The 13,445-nt window shown below is 38.1% G+C and overlaps 1 pseudogene; it reads left to right on the top strand.

Moving 5' to 3' along the window:
* Positions 1–5,574: 5,574 nt before the first annotated feature.
* On the top strand, positions 5,575–10,996 carry LOC102844128 (annotated as a pseudogene).
* Positions 10,997–13,445: the final 2,449 nt, after the last annotated feature.

Genomic DNA, 13,445 nt, shown 5'->3' with positions numbered 1-13,445 from the left:
GGGTCAGCGCAGGAGGGGAAGACCCTCTATGAGATGGATTGATTTGGTGACTGGGGTAATCGGGATGGGTGTGTCAGAGGCGGTGCGGTTGGCACAGGATAGAGCAGGGTTTAGAGCTGTTGTGCGTAGGGTCGCTATGAGTCGGAAACGACTCGATGGCACATAACAACAACAACCTCCCTCTGTGGCTTACAATACCACCATGATTTTTTGTTAGTTCTTCACTTACATGCTGTTGATTCAATGCCTTTTAATGGTACAAATGGTAAATGTACTTGGCCTTGACTGCTCAGTGCAAGATTGAAAGTTTGAATGTAGAGGGTATTAGGAAAAAAGTCATGATGAGAAACTTAAAAAAAAAAATCAATCACTGGGACATAGTTCTCTTTTACACATGCATGGGGTCTCAATATGTCAGAGTCACCTTGACAGCAACTGCTTTTGGTCAGTGGTTTGCCTCCTGCTACTGGTCCAAACTAATTGTTCTTTTGCATTAATGAGAAACCTCTGTTGCATATCCTCATTTTAATATTCTGAACTTCACACAGTCCCTTTACTCTAACTATTCTTTTTGGAGACTCACACACAAAACCCAAACAAACAAGCCAGGAGATATCTGGAAATCTCCGAGATTTTCATCAAAGCCTGGAATGCTTTAATGGTTCTTCTGCACAGTATGCTTCTTCACTCCATTTCCATACACAATGGAGAGTTGACAAGTAAATTAGTGTGGGAAGAAAACAATAAATGATGCTTCAAACACTTAGGAGATCCTCTGTAGAAGTTTTTGGAATAACTAAACCTCTGTAACTTTGGTATTTTAAAAATTTTCCAGTAGCCCTTTCTTGCTGGAGATTTCTCATGAAAGACTAAACATAAAAGAGTAGGAGCATTTCAAAAGAGTGTGAAGATGCAATTTGGTTCTCCTCTCTGAAAAACCATTTCCTGGAAGGTAAAGGTTAAAAGTAGCTCAAGAAACCTACAATTTTATTTCAATAAAGTGAAATCAATTAGCATGCTTTTGAAATCCAAGCAAATTCTACCATACTTTAGTTGCACAAAAGTGTTTGCAGAAAAAAAAAAGAATGAAGATCAATAATTGATTTTCTCTCATTTAAATTTTTTATTCTCTGTCGGTCAGGGTACAGACTAGAGAAAGTGAAGACCTCTTAAAATTCCCTGCTTATTTGAAGTATGAGATGGATAGATAAAAGCCAGTTTCTTCCAAACACACTTCTTTTGCTCTCTCATCATTTTAAATCTGTGGATGTGAAGAACATAGAGACTCAATTTTTGAAGTACACTAAAAACAACTACTGTAAAAAAAAGCTCAATCTAGGGTTAATAATAGGTCTAGGTTATAAATTTGGTGCATAAAGCCCAGAAGACTTTTCTTCTGATATTCATTCTTTCATTCATTCATTCATTTGAGCAAACATTTTTGGTAGTTTAGTGACATAAAAGACTTTAACGGTATTTCAAGGTGACCTCTGTCTCATCATTCTTAAATTGTGGCCATGTTGTCTGCAAACACTGGAAGGCTCCCATTATATGAAAGTGAAACCAAATGCTATCAAATCAACTCTAGATTAATGGGGAGGCTAGATTTATTGGAGTAAAACATTCTTTTTCTCCTCCCATGTGAGCTAAAGTCTCTGAAAATCCATTGGAGGGTCAGCTATGAATTAGTTACAACTCATAAAGTAAACAACAGCAAAAATTCACCCTGAAAATAACCATTTGTTTCCAAATGGTTTGTTAGGAGGTAACTGGTAGAAAATGAAAATGTTTGTGGGACATGCAGGTGAAATAGGAGAATGAAATGGGTGCATATGTTTAATATTGCATGATTGGAAAGGGTTTATTTTTATAAACAAGGGAGCTAATGCAAAAGCCAATTATTTAATATTAAATGGGAGGTTGACCATCTGGCTAGATATGATTCTTTTCAAGAGAAGCTAAGCATTTGGATTTCCACTTTAGCTTTACCAATCCTTAAATGTCTTCAGCTTGTAAAGTACTATGGCAGCCACACAAAACATGATACAACCTTACTTTTGATCTGGATCTCTGTTTATGAAAATTAGGACTAAATGAATGTCAGATACTATTAGCAAATGAGTCAGTGGAGGGTGATCTAACCATTTGATCGTAAACTCCGTGTTTTCAGCTCTTGATTTCCTTAGAGCTCTTATATTTGACGGCAAACAATACATCACTAGCTTGATATTGTACACTGTATTCTTTACAAAAGATATGTGCTATCAACTTCTTGTTAGGGAATTTTATTTGGCACATGCCTCCCTTCAAATTTCAAGTAGTGTTTACAGCGAAGTACTATAATAATCATGCCCCCAAGTGCTCATAAGAAGTGCTCAATTCTACTGGTGTTCAGATAAAAATATTAAGTCCGTGCTATGGATTGGAAGTGCTTTACATCTCTGATCTCTAATGAAATGAACCAATTGCGCACTGTGAGAGTGTCTGCATGGAATGTAATCCCAGTATTGTAACATCAGCTTGATGAAACATCACACATACCTTCTACAGCTTCGGGAACCTGTGGAGAAATCACAGCAGATGCATTTACTTTGCTTTGTTCCCTTATTATTTATTTGGACTTTGGCTGAGGCTGATTATAAAGACAAAAAAAATTCTGCCTTATTAGATAATCATGTACTGCAACACCTCTAGAATTTGCATTTCTTACACAATTCTATTTTGTACCTTAACAAAGTGTGAAATATGTTGTTAAATATTACAATTTGATGTGTCTGTAATATATACTTATGTGCTCCTCTATCTTTATCTGTCTCTCATTTTCTTTTATCACTGTTAAATTTCTCTCTTCTTCTCTCCCCCTTTCTCTTCTCTCTTCCTCTCTCTCTTTCTCTCTGTCACACACACACACACACACACACACACACTATTTGAACAAATTACTAAATAAAATTCTCTGCTCTGTGGTATTTTTATCTTAATTTCTCTTCATTTCTCCTTTAGTGTGGCCTAGCATAAACTATTCTATTAATTCCAAATATCACACACATTAAAAAGGTAGGTTCACTAAGAATTGCAACTCATGTTGCCAAACTCAGTGTTCCAAAATACATCTGTGTTTATAGGGATCACTACTTGGCCTGACTGACAAAGTTCAATACGTGTGTTCATGTAAAACTTAAACTTTACTCTGAAGAAGACAGAATTTGTTTTGATTTTTTTAAATCAATTCCATATTTTGTTATTGCTGTGGTTGTGAGGTACCATTGAATTGACTAAATTACATACGTATATTTGTTGCATTTCAAATACATATTAGAGTTGACAGCTTGTCATTAAATGGTGAAGGAGCATTATCTAATTCATTAGAATACTATTATCTATAGATAATCATTTATCTAGATAAATGAAGAGTTCTATAAGGAAAAAAGGGACTAAAGAAGATAAAGTAGACAGGAAGAAAAGAAGGATGGAGAGAGAAGAAGGAAGACTGGAATAATCAAGGGAGAAGGAAGGAAGGAAGGAAGGAGAAATACAATGGCAGTAGTACGCCTCAACTTTTTAGTTAGTTCATCATCCTAATATCTATCATTAATCAAATACACATCACATTCACGGTAGGACTAGGGTGGGATGAGTGACACATCTAGGGCCCAAAATTAGTTTAGGTTGTTCCAAACCAAGCAGTAAACAGTGTCATGTTTAATAGAATTGAGACTTTTTTAATGATCAAAAGGTAGTGAAAAAATCCTGCAAGTGTATATAAGAGTACTGAATATAAGAGTACTGAATATAAGTACTGATATAAGAGTACTGAAGAGCAATGATGTCAATCTGGAGACTAACATGTGCCTGATCCAGGCCGTGGTCTTCACAATCACTTGTTATGCATCAGAAAGTTGGACAATGACTAGGGATGATAGCAGGAGAATTGATGCCTTTGAATTTCAGGGCAGAAGAAGAGTATTGGATATACCACCGGCTGCTAGGAGAACAAACAGATTTGTTCTTGAGAGAGTGAAACCAGGCTCCTCCTTGGGAGCAAGGTTTCTGAAGCTCCGTCTAACATTCTCTGGACGTGTTGCAAGGAGAGACCAGTCCTTGGATAGTGCCATCATGCTTGGAAGGGTGGAGGAACAGTGCAGGAAAGGAAGACCCTGGATGAGATGGATTGACTCAATGAGTGGAGTAATGGGTGTGGGCATGTCTGAGACTATGAGGTTGGCACAGAATCCAGAGGTGTTGTACATAAGGTCACTGTGAGTCACAAGTGACTCGATGGCACTTAACAACAACAATAACAAGAAGTAACTTCAGGAATATTAAGAGTCAAAGTGTGCTATGTTTTACTAGAATTTGGTTTGGAATAGGAAGGCTCAATATTGATTTAATGTGGGAAAGTAACATATTGCACTACTAATGAAAATAGATCATTTGAACCTGTCACAAGCACGTTTTGTTAGAAAGAGGGTCTGTATTTTTCTCATGGTATAATCATTAAATATTTGGCTGGTGGATTTACAGTAATAAATTGTTTAGTGGTAAGGAATTCCTTTTTATAGCTTCTAAAGGGTCAGCATGAATTGGTTCTGACTCAATGACACACAACAAGAAGAAAAATCTAAAGGTTGGAAGTTCGAACCCAAAAGAATTTCTGTTGAAGGAAAGAATAGGCAAGCTGCTTTCTTGCAGACTGCTGTTGTTGTTGGTAAGTGTAATCAAGTAAGATTCGTTTAAACCCTGTGAACAATATATCTGAATTCTGTCCTATTCTTTGCCATCTTTATCATCCTACACATCTGAGCTCATTGCTGAAGTCACTCTATTAGTATATCTCACTGAGGCTCTTCTCTCATTCACTGACTCTCCAACTTTTTAAGCATGATGTCCCTCTACAAGGAATAGGCTTTCGTAACATGTCAAAAGGTTATGAGACAAAGATTTACCATTCTTGCCTTTAAGGACCACAAAGACTGCACTTTCTCCAAGACATATCTATGTATTGTTTTGGCAGTTCATAGCATTCAGCACTTTTTCCCAGCACCACAACTCAAATGTACTGATCCTTCTCACATCATCTTTATCCATTATCCATCTCTCAGATGCAGAGCATGTGTTTGGACCTTGAATCAGGTACAGCTTCATCTTTAAGCTGACATTATTGATCTTCAGGACTTCGGAAATATCCCTGATAACTGACTTTCCCAACTATATATCTCCTCATCTCCTGACTGCTAATACCAAGGGTGTTGAATCTATGCAAGAAGAAATTGTTTACAATTTCAATCTTTTGTCCATTTATCATGATGTTGCCTGTTGGCTCAGTGGTGAGGATTTTTGGTTTTTTGACATTGAGATGTAATCCATATTGAAGGCTGCAGTCCTTTATCCTCACAGCAAACACTTTAGCTCTTCCTCTCTTTCAGCAAGTAAAGATGTGTCATTTGCATAATGCAGATTGTTAAAGTGCAGGAAAATTTTCAAAAAGTCCATAAGAACCAAAGTACAATATTGGGTCTATCCTGCCTGAACTTAAAAATCATCTCAAGGACAGGTTTGTGTCATTGAACAATAATGAATGAAGACAAGGTAAGTTGTGGGATGAACTTCAAAGATATCATTCATGAAGAAAGCTAAACATCATTAAATAGATAGAGGAGAAAGAAAAGTACCAAAAATGGAGGCTTGAACAGGCTTTTTACATTACAGTTTAGGAAATCCTATGAAGCAACTGAAGTCCTATTGGGCCTCAGCATAGCAAAAGTCAGTCAAGGGCACATAACACCAGCAACATTTGTATCTTGAAAATCTTTAGAATCTTTTATACTGTGATTTATTTCTTATGAAATTTATGCTAATTAGATAAGTTCTAGGTAATACTTATGTTTATAATATAAGGATAATGATTATAAATGAAGTAGCATATTTAGTGTCAGATATTGTAATTTATATGCACTGGGTTATTTAATAGATTAGTCATTCTTTTTTCTCTACTCATCTTTACTATTTCCCCTTACATTACATACAACTTGGTTCTGTAGGCTTCCAGGCTACTTTACTTTTTTGCCTTGTTCTCCTTACTCTCAGCAAGGAAGATCATGTTATCTGCATAAAGCAGGTTGTTAATGAGTCTTCCTCCAATTCTGATGTCACATTTAGTCCAACTTCTCTAATGACTTGTTCAGCACACATAGTGAATAGATACGGAGATAGGAGGCAACACTGATACATACTTTTCCTGATTTTAAACTGTGCAGTGCTCCTTGCTCTGTTTGTAAAATGGCTTCAGGTATAGATTTCCTATGAACACAAATAAATGTTACGGGATTCCCATTATTCTCAAAATTAACCATAATTTGTTATGGTCCATGTAGTCAAATGCTATTGCATAGTCTATAAAACATAAATAGACACTCTCTGGTATTCTCTACATTTAACCAAGATGCATCTGAATTCACAGCTCCTCTGAGGGCAAAAGATGTGCAGTCTCCTTCCAGGTGATGTACAGCCTCACAGATATCCACTGTATCTTCAATATGGATTGAAGCTCAACATCAAGAAAACAAAGATTCTCACCACTGGCTTGACTGGTAGCATCGTGATAGATGGGGAAGAGATTGAAATTATTACAGCTTTAATTTGTTTGGCTCCACAATCAACACTCTTCATACCAGTAACCAGGAAATTAAAAGACGAATTGCATTGGGAAAATCTGCTGCCAGGGAACTCTCCAGAGTACTGAAAAACAACAAAGTCACTCTGGAGACTAAGATTCACATGATCCAGGCTGTAGTCTTTGCAATTACTTTTTATGCGTCAGAAAGCTGGACAATGACTAGGGATGATAGAAGGAGAATTGATGCCTTTGAACTGTGGTGCTGTAGAAGAGTATTAAATATACCATGGACTGCTAGGAGAACAAATGAGTTCTTCCTAGACAAGGTGAAACCAGGATGCTCCATAGAGGCAAGGATTCTGAAGCTTCGTCTGACATAGTTTGGACATATTTCAAGGAGGAATCAGTCCTTGGAAAGGAATGTCATGCTTGGGAGGGTGGAGGGACAGCGCAGGAAAGGAAGGCCCTCGATGAGATGGATTGATTCAGTGACTGGGGCGTAGGTGTGTTAGAGACAATTAGATTGGCATAGGATAAAGCAGGGCTTAAGGCTGTTGTACGTATGGCCACTTTGGTTGCAGGCGACTCGGCAGCACAGGACAACAACTGTGTAAACCTGGATCATTAACAACACAGAGGTTAGGATTTAGGACATATAGGACATTTACAAAATGAAGGATACTTACATAAAACTGAGACTCATGGACTAGCCAAATTGACACAAGGTTGGAGGAGTACAAATCTGTAACATTCTACAGTTTATAGTTTAACTCTACAAATTTCATGTACTTACCACATGTAAAACACATTACTTCATTAGTCTGGAGACTAAGGTGTGCCTGACCCACCCAAGTCATGGTTTTTGCAATTACTTACTGTGCATCAGAGAGCAGGACAATGAATAAGGATGATATTTGAGTTGTGGTGCTGGAGAAGAATATTGAACATACCATAGACTGGTAAGAGAACAATCAGGTCTGTCCTAGAGAAGGTAAAACCAAGGTGCTCCTTGAAAGCAAGGATTTTGAAGCTCTGTCTGACATACTTTGGACACAGGACAGGGACATCATACTTAGAAGGATAGAAGGACAGCACAGGAAAGGGCAACCCTGGATGAGATGGACTGACTCAGTGATTGCGGTAACAGGAATAGGTGTGTGGGAGACAATGAAATTGGCTAAAGATAGAGCAGGGTTCAGAGTTATTGTACATAGGATCCTAATAAATCACAAGCAACTCAACAGCACATAACAACAATACCATCATCATCTCAAACGGCTTAAGTCAACTTCACCTCTAAAATCTCATGGGACAAAATTCCTCTTCTGTGAACCTGTTAAAAGAGAATACAACTTATCAGTTTTCAAAATACTATGATGGAATAAGCACAAGTTGGCATCTATTACAAATGACAGAAATTGAAGGGAAAGAGGGAAAAGCTGTAATGAGGGCTAGTGGGTATCAAGCAAGGAAAAAATCAGGACAATTTATGTTTGCTCTTAGAAAATAAACCTCTATTTCTGATTGCTTATTTGTTTTGTTTTGCTTTGCTTTGTTTTGGACCATCTAGGGAATGTTTCTGTCCTCTAGACTCTGGATTTGGCCATACTCTGAATTCTGGGAGGAGGCACTTCAGCGCCACCTCTCATAGTCACTGGTGTAACAGTTCTGCTCCCTCAGCTTTAAGTGGGTCAGTTAGCATATAACTGAGAAGCTAATTCTACTCCTTCAGAATTACTCCCTCAGCTTGGGGTAGAATGTTATACCACATCCTCTTGCCTCTCATGAATGACAGTTCCACATTTTGAAAATTACTTGTTAAAGATTTCACTCTTTGTCACATGTGTTTCAAACCCCTCTTTGAAACCCCTGAGATTCCAATTTTTTTATTTTTTAGTTTTATTATTTTAAGTTGTTTTTGTTTTTCGGGGTTTTTTTTTTTGTGCATGTACTGTCAAATTGGATCTGACTGGTACAAGGGGAGATTGTCTCTCCTTCTCCAGCAAAGCATCAGGTGCAGATATTCCACTTTTTAAAGCCCCAGAGATCTTGGTCTTACACTTTGAGCTTGAGTTTCCTCTGCTTTCCATACTCCCCATCACTCTAGTGTTTGCTTCCTGATTCCTTAGCTCTTCTGTCTGCTTGGATCCACAGACCTCATGGGTTAAGGGTCTGCCTTGCTTGGCCAAGTGTTGCAAATCTCTCTAACTTGTCCAATTATTGCTTGGAGATACTGCCCTCTGACAGTAAGCCTGAGCCCAGAGGCACTCAGACTTCTTGGCCCATGAGTTGCAAGCCTATATCTATTAACAGGTACTTGAAGACACTCAACAATCCTCCAGGAAGCCTCCCTCCCAAATGTATTCCACTTTCCCTCAATGTCCCTGCACTGAATCAGGCCTGCTACCTGGTTCTGCTTATGTTACTTTTACCTGGCTACTTAATGTTGTCTGTGAGGTCTCTAGTGGCACAACACTCCACACTTTCTTCTGACCTCTCACCAGAATTTCCATTGATTTTTGTAATTCCGCTGACAATTTCTTGATCGTAATGCAAGCTATCATTATTATTGCTATGTCATTGAGTTGACTACAACTCATAGCCACCCTATCATCAATGGCTCTGAACCTTGCATTATCCTGAACCAACCTCACCATCTCTGACACACCTACCTGCATTGCCAAAGTCACCATGTCAATCCATTTCATCCAGGGTCTTCCTCTCCTGAGCTGACCCTCTACCTTTCCAAGCACGATGTCCTTCACCAAGGACTGGCCTCTCCTGGCAACATACCCAAAGAATGTGAGAAGTAGCTTCAAAATCCTTGCCTCTAGCAAGCAGCCTGGTTTAGCACTCTTTTGGACAGAGCTGTCTGTTCTGTTGGCAATCCATATTATATTCAATAATCATCTCTAGCACCACAACTCAAAGGAACCAATTATTCTTGACTCATCCTAATTCATCTTCCAACTCTCAGACACTTAGCAAGCAATGTAGAATATCATGTCCTAATCATGAACACCTTAGTCTCTAGACTGACATAATTTCTCTTTAGCACTGTGGAGGTGTCCTTGACAATATTATTTTCCCATTGCAACTTGTCTTTTGCTTTCCTGACTGCTGATGCCAAAGATGTTGATTGTGGGTTAGAGCAAGATAAAATTGTCAGCCTTTTCTCCATCCATCATTATACTGCCTGTTGGTCTGGTGGTGAAGATCTGTGTTTTCTTGATACTGAGATGCAGTGTATATTGAAGTCTGCAGTTCTTGATCTTCTACAGTAAATGCTTCAAGTTCTCCTCAATTTCACCAAGCCAGGTTGTGTAATCTGCATGATGTAGGTTGTTGATGAGTCTTTCTCTGTTCCTGATGCCACACTCATCCTCACTGAGCCCAGCTTCCTGGAGGCTCTGTTCTACATATAGATTGAAAAAAATATGGAGAAAGGATACATCCCTGACACATTTTTTTTTAAATTTTGAACCACTTGCTCTGTTTGGACAACAGCTTCTTGGTCTAGGTCTAGGTTTTTCATGAGCACAATCAAGTGTTCTGGGATTCTCATTCTTCTCTGTGTTAGCCAATTTGTTGTGACCCACACAACATCCAACACAATCAAGTTGCTATACTTAAAGATGCTGTGGCAAAATATTGAATTATCTAAGACGCATCAAAAGAAGATGGAAGAAATACACAGAGCCTTTGTGCCAAAAAGAATTGGTTGATATACAAGAATTTGATAAAGTAGCATATGATCAAGAATCAGGCCTCAGCCCCTGCCACCACTGCACATGCAATAAGAGCCATGACAGAATGATAAAATCATCTAGAAGTGTCTCCTAATTGATGGAGATGGTGATGAAGAGAATCAGAGAATTAATCTGCTGGGGCAGAGTTTCATTAAATGATGCAACTCTGGATTCCAGGAAGAGAGAGAGAGCCAGTAGCAACATATGCTGAGTATTCTGTGACAACGTGAATTTTCATTGGGCAAGAAGACCTTGCTGGTCTTCACAAAGAAATGGAATGTAGCATCGCTGGAACACATGAAAAACATTACTGAGTTCAAAAGGCAAATTCTTCAAGCAAAATGAACATGAAAAAATCCCCAAGAATATGATGCTTTGGCAAAAGTGGTCCAGCATTATCCAGATATGGAACAAAAGGGATCAGAAGCCCTGGGGAAAGGAGTATAACATCTTTCACGTATTAAAGAAAGGGTTGAAAATAAGCTGGATTTGAAATGGAAACAATTTCATGTTCTTCTTACTACCATCCTCTAACTTCAGCAAACACTAGAAAATGATTAAAAAACTCTCAGAGGCAGAAGATGTTCAGGAAACAAGCATGGAATCAGATCTTAAACCATACAGAAGCTGATCATTCAGCATTCTAAGGATATTGAATCAGCTTCTTGATCTTAGTGTGTTTAGAAATTATTGTGGTCTTGATGGTCTTGAGATATTTATATTTGCTACAGTGAAATGTTTGCTGCTACTTCTTTTTTTTTGACACTGGCTCAGGACAGAGAAGGGTTTGGAACTGCTGTACATAGGGTCGCTATGGGTCGCAGGTGACTCAACAGAACAACAACAACATATTAAATTGGTTGTTTTCCTATTTAAGCCTCTTAGAGTCAACAAGACTTCAAGACTTAAAAGTCTGTAGTTAATAAATTTTGGAGGCACATTCTTCTAAGTGGTACAGCATTCTTCCGTCAATATGCTGTACTGAGGTAACCTGGGGTTGCTGTGATGCTGAACCTTGTACCACTGGGGTTTCAAATGCAGTAATGGTTACCCATTGTAGACAGTGTTTGGTAGAACTCCTAGTTTAAGACACCTTTGAAGCAGGAATGACATCCACTTCCTAAATAACATGCCTCTGGAAAATCTATGAACTTTGATAATTGAAGATAGCTATAGAACAATTTCAGACCTTCTGTTGATAAGGTCACTATGAGTCATGCTCAATTTGAAGGAATCAACAACAGTGAAATACCATTGTAAATTAATGCACATTTTATTTGCATTTTTTCACACAAAGGGTGATGACTTCATTACTTAAAAAGATGGAAGGCAACAGTCCAAAAATGTTTATTAAAGTGTTTTTAAGCAAGTTTTTTTAAAAGGAACCAATGGTAATAAAGGAGGAAGTTCAAGCTGCCCTGAAGGAATATACAAAACATAGGGTCTCAGGAATTGATGGAATATCAATTGAAATACTTCAGCAAACATATGCAACCATGGATGTGCTTACTAAATTGTGCAAAAATTCTGAAAGACCATTACCCAGTCAACTGACTGGAAGATATCCGTATTTATTCTCTTTTCCCAGAAAGGTGATCCAACAGAATGTGCATATTATCAAACAATATCACTAATAGCAAATGCAAGCAAAACCTTGCAGAAGATTATCCAAAAACAACTGTAAGAGTTTATCTGTGGGGAACTGCATGATCTTAAAAGAGGCTATGACACTGGAAATATCATTGCTGAAGCCACATGGGTCTTGTCTGAAAGCAGAGAGTATGAGATGGGTGTCTATGTATTTTTATCAACTATACAAAGATATTTGACTGTGAGGATCACAATAAATTGTTGCTTTTATTGTTATTTTAAGGTGTCGACCAGTCAAGCATGAATCATAGTGACTCTTTGAATAACAAATATGAACTCTGTTCTAGCCTGTGTTATCTTTGCAATCTCTGACACACTTGAGCCCATTGCTGAAGTCACTGTGCCAGTCTATGTGGTTGAAAGCCTTACTCTCCTTTGCTGTCCCTCTACATTTCCAAGCATGATGTCCCACTCCAAGGAATAACCTCTCCTTGCAACATGCCCGTAATATGTGAGATAAAGTTTTATCATCTTTGTCTCCAAGGAGCACTCTGTTTGAAACTTCACCAAGGTGTATGTTTGATCTTTTGGCAGTTCACGGGATATTCAGTACCCCTCTTCAACATCACAGTTCAAAAGCATCAATTCTTTTGTCATCTTTACTCATTTTCTAGCTTTCAGACACATAACAGATGACAAAAAACCATGATCAGAACCAGGCACACTTTATTTCTCAAAGTGACATCATTGTTCCTTAATAATTTGGAGAGATTCCTGACTACGGACTTTCCTGATGCAAAACATCTCCTGATCTCCTGAGTACCAAGTGTATTGACCATGGACCCAAATGAGATGAAGCCATTGATAGTTGCAATCTTTTCTTCATCTGTCTTGATTCTGCCTAGGCATATTTTGACTCTTCCAGCTTCTACCCATTACCTACTTCCATAATTGTTTCCATATTTTTGGTATTTTGGTTATGACAGCATCCTACTCATCATACTGAACTCTTTCTTAGCACCACTATAATATAAATATCATGGATGGACTACTTTAACAAACAGAATTTTATTATCTTACCATTTAGAATGCTGGAATTGACTTGATAGAGTGACAGTGAATGATGGTGGTGAATAAGGTCATTGTAGATCATCCAGCCCCTAGATGACCACAGATCCAAAACTGAATCTATAAAAGATTGGTCAAGCTGGAGACAGATTAGAGCTGCCCAGTTAATATAGTTGGTGATACTTAGAATATTGTAGTCTTCGATATTTATTGGAGCTCAACATCGAGAAGACAAAGATTCACACCACTGGGCCAACTGGCAGCACCATGATAGAGATTGAAGTGGTCAATAATTTCAGCTTGCTTGGTTCCACAATCAATACTCTTGGCACCAGTAGTCAGAATATCAAAAGACAAATTGCACTGGGAAAATCAGTGGTCAGGGACCTCTCCAGAGTACTGAAAAACAACCTTGTCAGTCT

This window comes from Elephantulus edwardii, unplaced genomic scaffold, assembly GCF_000299155.1.
Source record: "Elephantulus edwardii isolate Elephantulus edwardi_28Jun2011 unplaced genomic scaffold, EleEdw1.0 scaffold00160, whole genome shotgun sequence".
Classification (NCBI taxonomy): domain Eukaryota; kingdom Metazoa; phylum Chordata; class Mammalia; order Macroscelidea; family Macroscelididae; genus Elephantulus; species Elephantulus edwardii.
The sequence above is the reverse complement of the archived record's forward strand: the minus strand, read 5'-3'. Positions and strand labels throughout refer to the sequence as shown.